Source organism: Camelus ferus, chromosome X (genome assembly GCF_009834535.1).
Source record: "Camelus ferus isolate YT-003-E chromosome X, BCGSAC_Cfer_1.0, whole genome shotgun sequence".
In the NCBI taxonomy this organism is placed as follows: domain Eukaryota; kingdom Metazoa; phylum Chordata; class Mammalia; order Artiodactyla; family Camelidae; genus Camelus; species Camelus ferus.
Window position 1 is genome coordinate 3,839,663 of NC_045732.1, and position 8,072 is coordinate 3,847,734.

General features: G+C 32.0%; 1 pseudogene; it reads left to right on the forward strand.

Annotated features, from left to right (window-relative positions):
• The first annotated feature begins 6,202 nt into the window (after positions 1 to 6,202).
• Positions 6,203 to 6,302, forward strand: LOC116662355 (annotated as a pseudogene).
• Positions 6,303 to 8,072: the final 1,770 nt, after the last annotated feature.

The following is an 8,072-nucleotide window of genomic DNA, read 5'->3' on the forward strand; positions in this document are numbered from 1 at the left end:
GAAGCTAGAACACTCCTTTACACCATACACAAAAATCAACTCAAAATGGATCAAAGACTTAAACAGAAGACAAGAGACAGTAAACATCCCAGAAGAAAATATAGGCAAAACATTATCTGAAATACATCTCAAAAATGTTCTCCTAGAACAGTCCACTGAAGCAATACAAACAAAAGCAAGAATAAACAAATGAGACCTAATGAAACTTACAAGCTTCTGCACAGCAAAGGAAACCATAAGTAAAACAAAAAGACAGCCTATGGATTGGGAGAAAATTTTTGCAAATGAAACAGACAAAGGCTTGATCTCCAGAATATATAAACAGCACATATGACTTAATAAGAAAAAAACAAACAACCCAATCCAAAAATGGGCAGAAGACCTAAACAAGCAATTCTCCAAGGAAGACTTACAAATGATCAATAGACACATTAAAAAATGTTCAATATCAGTAATTGTCAGAGAAATGCAAATCACAACTACAGTGAGGTATCACCTCACACCAGTCAGAATGGCCATCATTCCAAAATCCACAAATGACAAATGCTGGAGAGGCTATGGAGAAAGGGGAATCTTCCTACACTGCTGGCAGGAATGCAGTTTGGTACAGCCACTGTGGAAAACAGTATGGCGATTCCTCAAAAGACTAGGAATAGACTTCCCATATGACCCAGGAATCCCACTCCTCAGCATATATCCAGAAGGAACCCTATTTCAAAATGACACCTGCACCCCAATGCTCATAGCAGCACTATTTACAATAGCCAAGACATGGAAACAGCCTAAATATCCATCAACAGATGACTGGATAAAGAAGAAATGGTATATTTAGATTTAAATGCTACTCAGCCATAAAAACCGACAACATAATGCCATTTGCATCAACATGGATGCTTCTGTGAATGTCATTCTAAGTGAAGTAAGCCAGAAAGAGAAAGAAAAATACCACATGAGATCACTCATATGTGGCATCTAAAAAAACAAAAACAAAAACAAACAAAGCATAAATACATAACAGAAACAGACTCATGGACATAGAATACAAACTTGCAGTTACCAAGGGGGTGGAGGGTGGGAAGGGATAGACAGGTTTTCAAAATTCTAGAATAGATAAACAAGATTATACTGTATATCACAGGGAAATATATACAAGATCTTATGGTAGCTCACAGAGAAAAAATGTGACAACGAATATATATATATGTTCATGTATGACTGAAAAATTGTGCTGTACACTGGAATTTGACACAACATTGTAAAATGATTATAAATCAATAAAAATGTAAAAAAAAAGGTGAAGCTCTAAACATTCTTAGAAACAATGAACAGTACATACATGTAAATTAAAAATATATGTGCAGTAAAAAAATGATCCATCTAACCACATAAGACAGAAGAATCTTAAAAGACATATTACTAAATTAAAAAAGGCAGTCTGAATAGGCTGAAAACTATATGATTCCAACAAATTGACATTCTGGAAAAGACACAGCTACAGAAACAATAAAATGATTATGGTTTCCAGGGGTTTGGGGAGAGGGAGGTTGGGAGGAATGAATAGATGGAGCACAAGTGATTTTTAGGGCAATAAAATTATTCTATATGATACTATATTGCCTACATGTCATTATGTATTTCTCAAAACCCATAGAATGTACAACATCAAGAGTAAGCCTTAATGTAAACTATGGACTTTGGTTTATAATAATGTGCCCATTTGGTTCATTGATTGTACCAAATATACCACACTGATGAGGAATCTTGAGGGTAGGGGAATATATATGTATGGGTGGGGAGGGCTTTGAGGGAGCTCTTTATTTTTTGCTCACTTTTGTTGTGAACCTGAAACTGCTCTAAAATTATAAAGTCTATTAAAAAATTCTTTTATTAAGTTTTTAAAAACTTTAAAAAATGGAAAGATACCCCATGCTTCTGGAATGGAAGAATCAATATTATTAAAATGGGCATACTGTCCAAAGAAATCTACAGATTTAATGCAATCCCTATCAAATTACCCAGGACATTTTTCACAGAACTTGAAAAATCATAATAAAACATACATGGAACCACAAAAGACCCAGAATTGCCAAAGTATTACTGAAGAAAAAGAATGAGGCTGGAGGAATAACCATTCTAGACTTTAGATATTACTACAGAACTACAGTAATCAAAATAGCATGTTATTGGTACAAAAAAGACATATGCATCAATGGAACAGAATAGAGAGTGCAGAAATGAAACCACAAACTTTAGGACAATTTATCTTCGACAAAAGAGGGAAGGACATACAAAGGAATAAAGACAGTCTCTTCAGCAAATGTTGTTGGGAAAACTGGGAAGCAGCATGTAAATCAATAAAGTTAGGATACTCCCTAACACCATACACAAAAATAAACTCAAAATGGATTAAAAACTTAAACATAAGACAAGACACAATTGACTTCCTTGAAAAAAAATAGGCAAAACCTTATCTCACATATATCTCAGCAATGTTCTCCTAGGACAGTCTACCCAGGCAATAGAAAAAAAAAAAGTAAAATTAAACAAATGGGACCTAATTAAACCTACAAGTTTTTGCACAGCAAAGGAAATCATAAGCAGAAGAAAAAGACAACCTACAGAATGTGAGAAAATATTTGCAAAATATGAGACTGACAAGGGCTTGATTTCCAAAATATATAAACAGATAATATGATTTAATAAGAAAAAAAAAACAATCCAGTCCAAAAAAAGGCAGAAGACCTAAAGAAGCAATTTTCTAGTGAAGACATAGGAATGACCAATAGGCACATGATAAAATGCTCAAAATCACTAATTATCAGAGAAATGCAAATCAAAACTACAATGAAGTATCACCTCACACCAGTCAGAATGGCTATCACTCAAAAGTCCACAAATGATAAATTTTGGGAGGGTGTGGTGAAAAGGGAACCTTCCTACACTGTTGGTGGGTATTCAATTTGGTGCAGCCATTGTGGAAAATAGTATGGAGACTCCTCAAAAGACTAAAAATAGACTTACCATAAGACCTAGCAATCCCACCCCTGGGCATACATCTAGAAAGAACCCTAACTTTAAAAGACACTTGCTTCCCAATATTCATAGCAGCACTATTTACAATAGCCAAGACATGGAAACAGCCTAAATGTCCATCAACAGATGACTGGATAAATAAGTAGTAGTATATGTATACAATAGAATACTATCCAGCCATAAAAATAGCAACATAATGCCATTTGTAGCAACAATGATGGCCCTGGAGAATGTCATTCTAAGTGAAGTAAACCAGAAAGAGAAAGAACAATGCCATATGATATCACTCATCTGTAGAATATAAAAACAAGAAGACAAATATACTTATATATAAAACAGAAACAGACTCACAAACATAGAATACAAACTTGTGTTTGCCATGGGGGAAGGGGTGTGGGTAGGGATAACCCGGGAGTTCGAGATTTGCAGATACTGTCATGTATGTATAAAATAGATAAACAAATTGATACTGTATACCACAGGGAAATATATTTAATATCTTGTAGTAGCTCATGGTGAAAAAAATATGAAAATGAATATATGTATATTTATGTATGACTGAAACATCGTGCTGTGCACCAGAAATTGACACAACATTGTAAACTGATTATTACTCAATAAAATAAACAGCATATTACTGGCATAATAGCAGCCATATTTACCAATAGTACCAGAATAAACTCACACATATAAGGTTTTTTTTTTTTGATAAAGGTGCCAAAAATACATGAGAAGTATGGTTAGTCTCTGAAAAAATGGTGCTAGAAAAATAGATATCTACATGCAAAAGAATACAATTGTACCATTATTTTACACCATTTCACAAAAGCAACTCAAATAGATTAAGAGTTTTAACATAAGCAAGTTTTGAAGCTAGAAAAATCCTAGAATAAAATATATGGAAAATACTTCATGACATTGGTGTAGGCAGTAATTTCTTACATATGATACTAGAAACACAGAAAAAAATAGTCAATTGGAATTATATCAACTTAAAAACCTTCTATAAAGCAAAGGAAACAAGAAACAGAGTTTAAAAAGCAACCAATGCACTGGGAGATGGTATGTGCAAACCATAGGTGATCAATTACAATAATAATTACAATACTATAAACCATCATAATTATAATAATTAATATAAAAAACATATAAGGAATAACTACAAGTCAATAGCCCAAGACAAATAACTTATTAACCAATGGGCAGAGTATTTGAATGGATATTTCCTTACATAAAGCTTACAAATGGTCAACAGGTATATGAGAAGATACACAACATCACTAATCATCAAATAAATTAAAGTTAAAACCACAATTAGCTATCTCCTCACACCAGTTAGAATGGAAAATATTTTTAAATTATTTTATAAAAAAGTAAATGTATACCTCCAAGGAATTGAAATTAGTATCATAACCTTATTCACGGCAGCATTATTCACATATTCACAGTATCCAAGCTGTGGAAACAAACTAAATGCACTTTGACAAAATAGTGAAAGAAGAAAATGTGGTATATACATATAATGGAATATTATCCACCCCTAAGAAGAAGAAAATCCTGCCATATGTGAACACTTAAATGAATCAAGAAGACATTTTGCTAAGTGAAATAATTGTGTCACATAAGGAAAAATACTGCATGATTTCAATTATGTGAGTTATCTAAAATATTCAAACTAATAGAGTCAGAGAGTAAGATCATGGTTTGCAGTGCCTACAGGGACAGGTAGGTGGGTAATTAGTCTTCAATGGGTATAAAACTTCACTTGTACAAGATGAAAATTTTCTAAAGATTTTTCTTTGTATAACAGTGTGCCTATAGTTAATAATACTATATTATACATTTAGAATTTGTTAAGAGGGTTTCTCTCAAGTTAAGTGTTCTTACCAAAATAAAATTTTAAATCAGCAATGGAAAAGAAATATATATGTATACATGGGTTAGAATGCATACATATAGTTCTGTCCTCTGAGAGAATCTAAAGGTAATAAAACCTCAGTAGATATAAAAAGCATAAATATCACTTGCAGAAATGGTTTATACTACATATGCTGCTATGAAAATAGATAAACCTGGAGCATATAGCCATGTGAGACATTAACCTTATGATAGAAAGCAAGAAGTAAGAAATGCATATAGAAAAGAAGAAAGACATTTTAAAAGATAAAGGAGCCAACATAAAAGAAATTCTAATAGTCAAACCTAAAACAATTTGAGTAATAAAACAAATGAGAATAATATGGATCATAATCTAAAGAATAAAATCAGTATCCATGAGTCCATACTGATATTGAAAACACCATTTAATAAATAAATCAGAGAAGAGAAACAGCTACTCCTTATTGAAGAATTCCAATGAATTAAGGAAGAAGAAATGAGTGAAATCTTTTAGTCAGCTTTTCAAAATCCTAGTAGAAATTTTTGCAGACAATTTCCATGGATAGTACAAAATTAATGAGTTATTTAAATCAATTATTTCAAGTATTTTCATAGAACTAGAGGAAACCACATTTACCAAGTTAAAGTGTGGGAATGATGTTTTACCAAATAGATAATATAAATAAAATATATAAATAAAAAAACAACAACAACAACAAAAAAATAAATTCCAAAGTTAAAAGTTACAATAACTGAAATAAAAAAAAAAAAAACACAGAGACTCAATAGCAGGTATGATCAGGCAGAATAAAGAATCTGTAAACTCAAATGTTTGTCAATTGATATTGTTCTGAGTAACAGAAGATAAATAGAATGAAAAAATAACATCGCATCAGAGACTTGTGAACAAAATCAAGAACATCAAATACTGTATAGTTGGAATCTAAATAAGAGAAGAGAGAGTGAAAGAGGCAGAAAGAAAGTTTGAAAAATAATGACCAAAATCTTGCCACATATGATGAACAACATTAATCTACACATCCACAAAGCTTAATGAATTTCAAGTAGGATAGTGAATCCACACTTAGACCACATCACAAGCAAATTATGAAAACACAAATATAAAGAAATACCTTGAATACAGAAAGAGAAATGTGACTCATCTTACATGAAGAATCCTCAGTAATAACAAATGATTTGCCATTCAAAATTATTGAGGCTGGAAGACAGTTGGATAAGATATTCAAAGCTCTAAGAGAAAAAATTGTCAAACAAAAAGTCTATGGCATTCTTTCTTTGGCAGCACATATACTAAAATTGGAATGATACAGAGATTAGCAAGGCCCCTGCGAAAGTATAACAGATTTCTTCATGAAAGGTTCCAAATTTTTGTGTTTGAGCCTACATGACTAGTAGTCTAAACCAAACAGGTAGAGTAAGAGGTTAACATACTTGATAAAACAGGAAAACCACAAATCAAAAGCATATGATAGAGTCAGAAAAAACAAAAAGAAACCAAGCTAATACAAAAGAAAATTATCAAACCACAAAAAGAAAAACAAAAAGGAAAAGAATGGAACAAAGAAGAAATACTAAATCAACTGGAAAACAATGATCAAAATGACAATAAACACATCTACCAAGAATTACTGTAAATGTCAATGGAGTAAATGTTCCATTCAAAAGACATATAATAGCAGATTGGATAATAAAGCAAAAGTGTACAATATGCTGCCTACAAGAGATCCACTTTAGAGTGAAGGACCCATATAGATTGACAGTGAGAGAATGGAAGAAGGAATTTCATGCAAATGAAAGTGATAAGATAGCAGGAATAGCAATTCTCATATCAGACAATATAGACCTTAAAATAAAGGTTATAAAGAAAGATAAAAAAGGACCTTATGTAATGATTAAAGGAGGAATACAAAATGAAGATAATACACTTATTAACATATGCATCCAATTTAGGAGCATCTAAATATATAAAACAAATACTAACAGACATAAGGGAGAAAATGATGGGTATACAATAATAATAGGAAACAATAAAACCCCATAACATCATTGGAGAGGTCTTCTAGACAGAAAATCAATAAGGCAATGGAGATACTAAATGACCCAGTAGAACAGTTGGTCTTGGTTGATATTTTTATGACATTGCATCCCCCCAAACAGAATATACATTATTTTCAAGTGCACATGGAACTTATCTAGGATAGATCACATACTAAGGCACAAAAGAAGCCTGAATAAATTTAAGAGGGTAGAAATTATTTCAAGCCTCTTCTCTAATGACAATGACATAAAACTAGAAATCAAACACAGAAAAATGAATAAAAAAAAAAGATGGCATGGAGACTAAATAACATGCAGCTAAAAAACCAATGGGTCAAGGATGAAATCAAAGAAGAAATTAAAAAATACTTTGAGACAAATGACAATGAAAATACAACCACACAAAATTTATGGATGCAGCAAAATCAGTGGTAAGAGGGAAGTTCTTAGGGATAGAGGCCTTTCTCAAAAAACAAGAACAATCTCAAATGAACAACCTAACCTACCACCTAAAAGAATTAGAAAAAGAAGAAAAAAGAAAACTGAAACAGAGCATAGGGAAAGAAATGATAAAGATCATGGAGGAAATAAATAAAATAGAGATTAAAACATAGGAACAATCAATCAAAGCAAGGGCTAGTTTCTTGAAAGAGTAAACAAAATTGACAAACTTCTAGCCAGGCTCACCAAGAAGAGAGAGGACAGAAATAAACAAAATAAGAAATGAAAATGGAGAAATTATAACCAACACCACAGAAATACAAACAATCAAAAAAGAATACTATGAACAACTATATGGCAATAAATTGTATAAATTAGAAGAAATGGACAAGTTTCTAGAAATATACAGTCTACCAAAACTGAATCAAGAAGAAATAGATCATTTGAACAGATCAATCACTAGAAGTGAAATAGAATCAGCAATAAAAACCTCCTTATAAATAAAAGTCCAGGACCAGATGGCTTCACTGTGGTTTTTTATCAAACATACAAAGAACTCCCAGCAGTCCTTCTCAAACTCTTCCAAAAGATTGAAGAGAAGGGAAAACTTCCAAACTCATTCAATAAAGCCACATCACACTGATACCAAAGGCAGACAAAAA